Here is a 12,216-nt window from a genome sequence, read left to right as displayed (position 1 = left end):
AAGAAAGTTAAAAAGGAAAGGATCAAAACATTTCCAAATGACTGAATTGCATCTCAGAGCAAATCTCCAGAATATTTGTAGGAATACAAAAATATCCAGGACACAACAAGGTAAAATTCTGTTGTTCAATAAAAATTACCAAGAATGAAAAGAAGTAGGAAAATATGAGCCATAATGGGAAGAAAAAGATCAATCCATCAAAAAATGATCCAGAAAAAAGACAAGTGGTAAAATTATTAGAAAAAGATATTTAAATAGTTATTAGAACTGTATTCTACATGTTCAAGAATCTAGAGCAAAGATTAAACATATTAACTCAAGATATGAAGGAAATAAATCCAAATCAAACTTCTAGAAATGAAAACTACAATGTCTGAGATGAAAAATACACTGGATGGGATTCATAGCAGATTAGACATTGCAGGAGAAAAGATTCGTGAATGTGAAAACATAACAATAGAAACTATCCAAAACAAAACAATTAAAAGACACTGGAACCAAATGAACAGAGCTTAGTGAGCTGAGGGACAACTTTAACCAGCTTAATATAGGTGTAATTGTAGTCCTTGAAGGAGGAGAAGAATAAAACATATAATTGAAGAAATAGTGGCTGAATATTGTCCAATTTTGACAAAAACTATAAACCATAGCCAAGAAATTCAATGATCTCAAGTACAGGAAGCGAAGGAAATTACAAGTCACATCATAATCAGATTACTTAAAGCTAGTGATAAAGAGAAAATATTAAGGGCAGCAAGAGAAAATAGACACATTACATACCGAGGAACCAAAATACAGGTCATAGCAGATTTCTTCAAGAAACAAAGCAAACCAAAAGAGAGTGGAGCAACATTTTTAAAGTCCTGAGAGAAAAAACTATCAACCTAAAATTCTTTACTCAGTGAAAATATCTTTCAAAAAATGAAGGTGAAATATCCTTTTCAAACTCTCCCAAAAAATAAAAGAGGAGGGAACTCTTCCAAGCTCATTTTATGAGGCCAGCACTACCCTGATACCAAAGCCAGACAGGGACACTACAAGAAAAGAGAATTACACAGCAACATTCCTGATGCAAAAATCCTTGAGAGAATATTAGCAAACAGCATTCAACAATACAAAAAAAGGATCATATACTGTGATCAAATGAGATTTATTCTGGGGATGCAAGGATGGTTCATCAGCCACAAATCAGTGTGATACACCACATTAACAAAATGAAGGGTAAAATTATATGACTATCTCAATAGAGGTAGAAAAGCCATTTGACAAAAACATCCATTCATGATAAAAACTCTCAGTAAACTGGTTATAGAGGGAATTTACCTCAACATAATAAAGGCCATGTATGACAAGCCCACAGCTAACATCATACTCAATGGTGAAAGCTGAAAGCATTTCTTCTAGGATCCAAAACAAGACAAGGATGCCCACTCTCACTATTTTTATTCAATGTAGTACTGGAAGTCCTAGCCAGAGAAATTAGGCAAGAAAAAGAAATGAAAGGCAACCAAATGGAAACGAAGAGGTAGACTGTCTCCATTTGCAGGTGACATGATATTATATATAGAAAACTCTAATGACTCTATCAAAAACTGATAGAACTTATAAATGAATACAGTAGAGTTGCAGGATACAAAATCAATATACAACAGCAACTATCAGAAAGAGAAATTAAGAAAATAATCCCATTTACAATTATATCAAAAAGAATAAAACAGCTAGGAATAAATTTAACCAAGGAGGTGAAAGATCTGTACACAGAAAAATATATGACATTGATGAAAGAAATTGAAGATACAAATAAATGGAAAGCTATTCCATGCGTACACATTGGAAGAATTAATATTGTTAAAATGTACATATTACCCAAAGAAATCCAGAAATTCAATGCAATACCTGTCAAAATCCCAATGGTAACATCCAGTTAAGAAGGCAACATAGGAAGATCCTGAACTCACCATGGACACAATCTACAGTTAAATATGGAACAATTGCCTCTGAAAAACAACCAAAAACTAGCTCACTGACTTTTACACATTGAGGAAATAAGAAAAAACCCACATCAAAGTGAGTAGGAGAGGCTGAGACAAAATCTCACCATAAACCCCACCCCTGCTGTGGCAACCAACAATTGAGAGGGAAGTCAAAGTCCAGAGCTTCTCCCTGAGAAGCAAAGGGATTGAACCCCACATTAGGCACCCTGACTTTTAAGACCTGCATCTGAGAGACAAGCCCCCAAACATCTAGCTTTGAAAACCAATGGGTTTCATGTCCGCAAGACTCACAAGGCTATAGTGAAGTGACAAATGGCTCTTAAAGGGCTAGTGCTTTCAGAGTCATCCACCTCAGGTTCCAGCTCAGAGGTAGCTGATTGAGAGGCACCCAGACTGTATGTGAAAGAGGCTGATTTACTTAAAGTATTGGCCTGAGGGGCAGGCATTTAATTTAACACACATCTAGGGGCCTGCTAGGATACTCTCCAGGGATAGAGGATGACAGGCACCATCTTTGCACTCTTCCTCTGCCTTGCTCCAGTCAGTAGGTACCATCCTTATGTGCTCTCCATCTGCCTCACTCTAGCTCACTGGTATCACCCAGAAAGGAGCTTGTACCCTCCTAGGGTGCCCTGATTTTTGTGGTGTTGCTGGGGGACACCCCTATATCTCCTGGCTCGGTGGCCTATAGACTTAAGCTTGCAGGCCCACAAGACTGTATATATTTACATACTTTAAAAGATACTGCCTGAGGATCTGGCTTCCAATGAGCCTGAATCTAGGGGCTGACTGAGATCCTCTCCTTTGGGACACTGACAGGTCTTGGCATACCCTCAACTACTGGAAGCCAATAAAAATAAAATAGGTTGTTTGGACAATCACAAATGTTGAGAGACAATCAAGAGCTAGGGCAGGGTTGAACAAGTTTCATCTCCTATATGAGGCCACTCCTTCAAGACTAGGAGAAGTAATTGTTTTATCTAATGCATAGAAATGAACACAGACAGAGTCACAGAAAATGAAGAAACAGAAGAATGTCCCAAACAAAAGAACAAGATAAAACCTCAGAAAAAGTCCTTAATGAAATGGTGATAAGTGATTTACCTAAAAGAGTAAATAATAATCATAAAGATGCTCACTGAACTCGGGAAAAGAGCGGATGAACAATGAGAACTTCAACAAAGAGATAGAAAATATAAAAGTACCAAATAGAAGTCTCAGAGCTGAAGAATATAATAACTGAACTGAAAAATACACTAAAGGAATTCAACAGCAGACTAGACCAAGCAAAAGAAAGGATCAGAGAACTTGAGAACAGGGAAGTGCAACTCACCCAATCAGAGTAGCAAAAATTTTTTTAAAAGGTGAAGATAGCTTAAGGGACTTATGGGACAACATCAACTGGACTAACATTCACATAATAGGCGTCCCAGGAGAGAGAGAGAGAGAGAGAGAAAGGGACAGAAAATTATTTGAAGAAATAATGCCTGAAAACTTCCCTATCCTAGGAAAGGAGGCAGACATCCAGATCCAGGAAGCCCAGAGAGTTCTACATAGATGAAATGAAAGAGACCCACACCAGGACACATTATAATTAAAATGTCAAAAGTTAAAGACAAAGAGAGCATCTTAAAAGCATCAAGAGAAAAACAACTTGTTACATACAAGGGAACCCACCTCCCCCCCCAACACACAAAAAACTCTTAGAACTAATAAACAAATTAAGTAAAGTTGCAGGATACAAAATCAATATACAAAAATCTATTATATCTCTATACACTAATAAAGAACTATCAGAAAGAGAAATTAGGAAAACAATCCCATCTACAATTGTATCAAAAAGAATAAAATGCCTAAGAATAAATTTAACCAAGTTGGTGAAAAATCTGTACACTGAAAACCATAAGACAGAGATGAAAGAAATTGAAGATACAAATATATTTTGTGTTTATGGATTGGAAAAATTAATATTGTTAAAATGTCCGTACTACCCAAAGCAATCTATAGATTCAATGCAATCCCTATCAAAATTCCAATGGTATCAAAGAAATGGAGCAATCCTAAAATTTATATGGAATCAAAAAAGACCTTGAATAGCCAAAGCAATCTTAAGAAAGAAAAAGAAAGCTGGAGGCATCATACTCCCTGATTTCAAACTATATTGCAAAGCTATAGTAATCAAAAGAGTATGGTATTGGCATAACACAGACACATAGATCAATGGAACAGAATAGAGAGCCCAGAAATAAAACCACACATGTATGGTCAATTAATTTATGACAAAGGAGCTAAGAATATACAATAGGAAAAGGACAATAGACAGTGCTGGGAAAACTCAAGAGCCACATGTAAAAGAATGAAACTGGATAAGGTCATCATCATGGCAGTGTGAGAGGAGCTTTTTATCTCTCCCTTTCAATCTATAGTGAGTAAAACATCCATAACCCAATAAAGGCTACACTGCATAACACACCAGGATGCCAGAAAGATCCACATATCAGTATATACAAAGATGGCTAAATTGAAGCACATAGAGGAGGATGAACAAGGGAACAGCAGAGGTCAAGCCCAGCACCCTGGCTCCCCAGCCATGGTGGCTGAGGCAGCCACCCTCACCCCAGAGAACTTGGTGGGTGACAGTAGAGGTGCGCATGTGACTCCAGCCAGCAAGCTGCAGTGGAATCTGTGGCTGTGGGAAGTGAAGCAACAGTGGAGGCAAAGCCCCATAGTCCCGGGCCCCGTGGCCTCAGACAAGAGCCTGATAGCAATGGCAAAGCTATGCACAGAACTCCTACATCCCAACTGCAGTTGTGCCTGTGGCCATAAAGTAACAAGCAACAGCTGAGATGCTGTCCCACCTTCCAGGCTGCCTCCCCTCCTCCTCCCCCAACCACAATGGCAGAGTTTCACCCAAGAGATCCTGGACACAGCTGAGGCATCAGTCATCCCTGTGCCCCCAGTGGCAGAGCCAGAGACCACAGCAACACTAGCAACAGCAAGGCCTTAGTTACCCCCGGAAGCACAGGCGGTGATGATGAGAGTACTGGTGACACTCCAAATAGAGGCAGTGCAGGGTGGAACTTGCAGATCCTCAAATATAGCCGGAGGCAGCTCAGGTAAGAGGAGCCCAAAACTAGTGCTATAGCGCCACCTGCTGAAAACAGGAGTCTTCTAATCTCCAAGCAGTTGAAAAATTTGAATGGAAACAAAGCTATGCCTAAATAAAAAACGTTTGCTACAAGTAGTGCACCGGCAGAGGAATAACTCGGTAAGCACCACAGAAAGCCCTGGTGTCGTGCCATTACAAAAAGAAAACAATTCTGCAGAAACCAAACATAAAGTCACAGAAAATTGTGATCTAACTGATAAAGAATTCAAAATAGATATCATGAAGAAATTCAACAAGCTACAAGAAAACTCAGACAAGCAGTTCAGAGAGCTCAGGAATAAAATCACTGAACAGAAGGAATACTTTACCAAAGAGATTGAAACCCTAAAAAAGAACCAAACAGAAATTCTGCAGACGAAGAACTCGATAAAGGAGATGAAGAATGCATTAGAAAGCACTGGAAGTAGAGCAGATCACACAGCAGAGAGAATTAGCGCGCTCAAAGATAGAAACCTAGAAATGATGCAGGTAGAAGAGGAGAGAGAACTAAGACTTAAAAAAAAAAAGTAGAAATTCTATGAGAACTATTTGACTCCATTAGATAGGGCAACATAAGGGTAATGGGTATCCCAGAGAAGAGGAGCAGAGAATTTATTTAAAGAAATAATAGTCGAGAACTTCCCAAACCTGGAGAAGGAACTTGATATACAAATCTATGAAGCTAACAGAATACAAAAAGACTTTCTCCAAGATGCGTGATAATAAAACTGTCAAAATCAAGGACAAAGAAAGAATATTAAAAGCAGCCAGGGAGAAAAAGAAAAAAACCTACAAAGCAGTCCCCACTAGGCTATCAGCAGATTTCTCAGCAGAAACCCTACAGGCCAGGAGAGAGTGGAAAGGTATATTCAAAATATTGAAAGATAAAAACTATCAGCCAAGAATACTCTATACAGCAAAGTTATCTTTCAGATATGAGGGGAAAATAAAGGCTTTCCCAGATAAAAACAAAAGCTGAAGGAATTCACTGCCACTAGACCTGCCTTACAAGAAGTGTTGAAAGGAGCCCACTTACCTGAAACAAAAGTGAAATCACTATGTCAAGAAGATGTCTGTACTGTCATGTTCATTGCAGGTTATTTACAACAGCCAAGACATTCTAAGTTGGAAACAACCTAAGTGTCCATCAGGAGATGAATGGATAAAGAAAATGTGATTTATACAGACCGTGGAATATTATCCAGTCATTAAAAAAAAAGCAGATCCTGCTTTTTGTGACAACTTAGATGGACCATGAGGGCATTATGCTGAGTGAAATAAGTCAGACAAAGACAAATACTGTATGATCTCACTTACACGTGGAACCTAAAGAAACTAAATTCATAGATACAGAGAACAGATTGGTGGTTGTCAGAGGCTGGGGAGTGGGGGGTGGGCAGTGGGAGAAATGGGTGAAGGTAGTCAAGGTACAAACTTCCAGTTATAAGATAAATAAGTCCTGGGGATGTAATGTACAGCATGGTGACTATAGTTAACAATATTGTATTTGATGGGGTTCAGGGCTGGCCACCCCAAGATGTGCCACTCTGGTATGTGGATTATTTCAAGCTGAAGACAATAAAGGCTCAGAAGACTCAAGAAGAACATTTGACCTTTCCCCCATAACTGCCTAAAAGAAATTTAAAATAAAGTCCTGTCCCCAGGACAAGCCATCACCATAGAATAACTCTGGGTTCTGGTAGACTGGGAGGATCCTTGTTAAGCCCACTCTTATAAAAGTTCTATTTATTGAACACCTGCTTTTCCATTTCCATGTGAGTTGCCTTCCTCCCCTTTGAAGCCCCAAATCACTACCCCCAACGTCCTCCTTGTCTGTAGCTGAAGATATTTAAACAGGCAGGCTTGGCCCGATGGCTGAGTTACTCAATTTCTTCTGAGTTTCTCCCATGTATACATGCTACTAAAGTTTGTTTGATTTTCTCCTGCTAACCTGCCTTTTTAATTATTTGACCAGCCATGAGAACCTTAAGGAAAAGGGCGGAATTCTCCCACTTCCCCAGCATATTGTATATTTGAAAGGTGCTAAGAGAGATTTTAAAAGTTCTTATCACAAGAAACAAAAAATTTGTAACTCTGTGAGGTGGTGGATGTTAACTAAACTTATTGTGGTAATCATTTAGCAATATATATATATATCATATCATTATGTTGTACAGCTAAAACTAATTCACTGTTATATATCAATTTCATCTCAATAAAACTTGGGGGAAAACCAAAAAATAAAAAATTGATTGCCTGACCAAAAAAACAACGATGTGAAATAAACACTTAAACATGCAAAAAGTGAAAGAATTAATCACCAGCAGATCTGCACTATGAGAAATGTGAAATGAATGTAAAGGAAGTGAGTCCTTCAGGCCAAAGGAAAATGGCACCAGACGGAAATCTGTATCTACACAAAAGAAGGATGTTGTTGTCAGGTTATTACACTGTAAGCGAAGTGTATCACTTGAAGGTAGACTGTGATAAAGATACACACTATAAACCCTAAAGTAAAATAATACAACAATAAGTTATAATAACCCAAGAAAGGAAATAAGGTGAAATTACAAAAAATATTCAATCAGTCCAAAAGACAACATAAAAAGAGAAAAAAGGGAAAAACAGATGAGACAAGAGCAAGATGGTAGATGAAAACAACCATATCAATAATTAAGTTAAATGTAAATGGTCTAAACCAAAGTTCAGCAAATCTTTTCTCGAAGGGCCAGATAGTAAACATTTTATGTTTGTGGGCTGTGAAGTTTCTGTTGCATCTCCATAACTGCTGTGATAGCACAAAAGCAGCCACAGACAGTACATAAATGAATGGATGTGGCTGCATTCCAGTAAAACGTTATTTACAAAAACAGGCAGCTCACCAGGTCATACTTTACTAGTCTCTTATTTAAATACCTCAATTAAACGGCAGAAATAGTCAGATTGGGGAAAAAAGCAGGACCCAAATATATGCTGCCTAATTTTCTTAAACTTTTGGTCTGCTCTTGATAAAGAGGTTATAAAAGTTTTTAAAAAATTTTTTGAGTAAGTCTACCTAAAAGACAGAAAATCTGTGTTTTGCTAAAATAATTTCCTATGTTCAGAAAGAAAGAGGTCTCTCCTAAGATTTTTTTGACTGTTTTAACTGCTCTTGACTGTTTCTGTTGTCATTTTGAGTGTATACCTGAGCATTGTTTCACAGTGAGCATTGTTGCCTTTCTGAACAAGAATTTTAAAGCCATTTGGTATTTTTGATAACTTCTCTCTCTCAAAAAACACATTCAAATCCTAAATAAAGGCTTTTTTTTTTTTTTTTTGACATGGATAAAGGAAGAGGATTTCTGTGGGGATTTTCAGAGGGCCCCTGGGACTTCTCAGAGAAATTTGCTCTCTCTTCCTATAAGGAGGAAAATACTAAACTAATTAGGCTTATTTGGTCTGTTAAATTACATGGGAAGCGTTGTCAGATAAGTGACGATAAACTTTCTTAGGTGGTATTATGTGGGTGAATGTTATTGATATAAGTGTTTAAAAAATTATATAACATTCCTAAAATTCTGATCTGTCCTGGTTATTAGGAATAATTCTGGTTATTATTTTAAGGTGTATGTTATAAAATTAACCAAATTTCTTTGTCAATTTCCATTTTTGAGACTTTTGTTGTTTACAGATAGTTATTGTTTTACTCTGATGCTTTTTGCTTTTGCAAATATGTCTCATCCTCAGAGAGATTTGTGGAAAGGACTCTAACACCAGCTCCGGAATGGAGCTTTCTAATAAACTTTCAGATCAAAAAACTGAACTGGGTAAGAAATTACAGAAATCTCATGGAGAAAGTGATGACCTCATAAAACTACTAACAGAAGATTAAGGTCAAGAACAGATTATACAGGACTGAATGAACTGACAGAGGATGATTATAATTTTTATGACTTTTCTTTGAAATATTGCTGATTTTTTGATGTTTTGCTTTGTTTTCTCAGATTTAAGGAAATTTTTTTCTCTTATGCTAGCTATGACTTACAGCAATTTGATGAAATTATACCTTTGTGAGCAGAACTGAAACATTGGTCTTTTTCTCCCTCCTGATCCCTCCAGAATTCGGAAACTCCTCATGAGTGAGTATGGATATTTCGTGGCAATATAGTTATTTACATAAGTTCAATAAGAATCTGTTCTCCTTATAACAGGATACATTGGTTATGTTACGAAGGCTTTGACTGGAATGTCATATTTGAGAGAAACATACAGGCTCAGATAGGACAAGACAGCTTTTCAGGAATAAAGATTGGACTTTCTGGAATAAAGCCACTTGGAAATATTGGCCTGGTACCTTGTTTACAGAGATTCCAGCAATCTTACCTGGTAAATAAGGAAGCTCACTTATCTGGCAGGTGCAAGGAACCTCAAAATATTTGGGGGGACCTTGAGAAGAGAGGAGTCCACCCAAATCTGTAGGTACTGCAGGAAAAATCTGATGGCAAGTCCTTGGCTTGGCGTTTCTGACCTCGAGAGGTCTTTAAAGTTCAATCTGCGATTCCTCATAAAAAATTCCAGCAAAGCAGATTTAAGAGCCTATATGATCAATTGCTATTCTTGCTGTACTTATGTAAATAATTGGGCCAAGTTTATTGAAACTAAAGTTATTTTGCAAACCAATTAGTCTTAATTTGGCTATCTTTTGTAAAAATGAGGGCGATTTTGAGGGAGAAAAATTGTTTCAGTAAAACACTATAATACACATTTGTAGATATTAGATCCTAGTTCTGTTGATTGTCTCTGAGGTTTTTTCTACCTGTGAACTGGACTGAATCCTGAATTATTCTTCTGAAATATCTAGTTACAAATCTCCAAACTAACGTTTTCAATTTTTTCCCTCATTTTCATTTGGAATCATTCAGAATTGAACCTGCCCTTTTTACTGAAGCCTTGAAAACTGAAGCTGAACAACTTGATATAAGCTTAAGAGAGATTCCTGTCTGTTGCTGTGTAAGCTGTAAGCCACTCAGAAAGATACCTGATGACATCATCAGACATTTCAAGCTGCAAAAATGCTTTTGACTCTGACATCTAGAAATCTTCTTGATTGGCTGCCCCCTGGGCTTAGGAACTGGTTTATAATTTGCTCCAACCATTAACCTTCTTTTCTTTTTATTCCATAGAAACACGTATTAAATACCTGATTGCTTGCTTCCAAAATATAGGCCTAACTTTGGGAGCCCACCTGTATCACCACCTTCTAAAATGAATTTAACTGGACTGATCTATTATCAGGACTAAGAAATGTGTTCAGTGAGATGAAACAATCTACCACTCAGCTTCTGGCCTATGAAACTTCTTAAAGTTTCAAAGTACTGTGAAACTTAAAAGTTTCAAAGGCAGGACTGTGGGGGACTGGAATTGGCCACCCCAAGATATGTCTCTTTGGCATGAGGATTATTTTGGGCAGGTCACTTTTAAAAACTGCAGACATGAGAGAAACTCTGAAAAGTAGAAGTTACCCTTTTTTAGGAGACATTTACATTTGTAAAGGAAATCTCCATCTGTAGATGTGTCTCCCTCTCTGTACCAAGAAGAAGGGGGGATGACCTTATGTCTAGAAACGCTTATCAATATGGAAGGCAAGGACTTAAATCTGCATAATCACCTTACTCTTGTTTGCTGTGATTTCTGGTAATCTCCCATGACTGACTCCCCACCCCCAACATCCTCCTTTGTAACTGAAGATGGTATTTAAGATGAGAACCTGCACCATTTTGGTGAGTTGCTCAGTTTTCCTGAGTCTCTCCCACGTATACATGTTATAAAGCTTTGTTTAATTTTCTTCTCTTATTCTGTCTTATGTGAATTTAATTCATAGCCCAGCCAGAAGGACTGAGAGTGGGTAGAGTAATTGTGTTACTCCCCAACACAGTTAAATTTGAATTTCAAATAAACAAATAATTTTTTAGTATAAGAATATCCCGATATGGGCTTGGTGAGTTGAGGAGTCAAAAGAAAGATTTCTTGGACTCTGAAGGTCTGGTAGTAGTGCTCCTTTATTCAGAGAATAGCATGGAATAGGACATGGGGACAGGACCCATGGGCAGTGAAGACCTGCAAACATGGCTTGAGGGTAGGGCTAAATTTATAAAGCATAGGTATGTGAGTTATGTCTTTACAAGACAAAGGAAAGATCATGTAAAAAAGTCGTTAAAATGATATCAGTGCAGGTGGGGTCTGGTTATCAGGTGATCCTATAACTTTGGGTATGAATCAGGTCAGCTCAGGTCAGGACGTCCTATGCTTCCCGGAGGATGATATAGATATAGATGGGTATGTAGGGCAGGACGCCTTGGGCTTTTCTCCCTGGGGCAGCCTTGATCCTCATCAATCCCATGCCATATACTGGGATATACTTATACTACAAAAAATGTTTTTGTTTGTCTGGGCATCCTGTATTTTATCTGGCAACTCTACCACAGTTTGGGTTCTCCAGGAAGCAAACTCTGAGATGGAGTTTAACCAGCAGGATGTCATTAAAAAGAGCCCTTGGTTCAATACCTGTGGAATGGAGGAGAAGGAGGCAGGAACGGCAGAAAGAAGTGAGTCTGCAGTACAGCCCAGGGGATAGACTTGGCTGAAGCATGGGGAGCTCCGACACTAGAATGTTCCAAGTTGGGCTGAGCCGTCCACGCCTTTATACCCACCCATCGATCAGTTATTGGCTGAGGGGACATGCCCTGGGTGAAGTGGGTCTCTGCAGCCAAGGCAACGCCTGAGGGGGCTGACAGTTGAAGGCTATATGCTGACAGCATTCCCAGCACCAGGAGCAAAATGTCTTTCCTGAAGTGGAATCCAAGTAGTGAGCGCATCACAGTGTCCACTATATTTGTAGAGAGAATTAAAACATTGAGTAGAGGGACCAGATGATATTTAAGGACTTTTCCACTTGAGCATCTGTGATTAAGAGAAATAATGTCTACAGAAGGCCTGGAAGAGACTATGCCATATAGATGGTGAGCACCAAGGAGTAGCTACTCTGATGTCTCCGAAACTTTGGGCCGGGAAGGGTCGTCCAGTGGTGGTGGAAGT

Source organism: Equus quagga, chromosome 2 (genome assembly GCF_021613505.1).
Source record: "Equus quagga isolate Etosha38 chromosome 2, UCLA_HA_Equagga_1.0, whole genome shotgun sequence".
In the NCBI taxonomy this organism is placed as follows: Eukaryota; Metazoa; Chordata; class Mammalia; order Perissodactyla; family Equidae; genus Equus; species Equus quagga.
Note: the sequence above shows the minus strand (reverse complement) of the source record.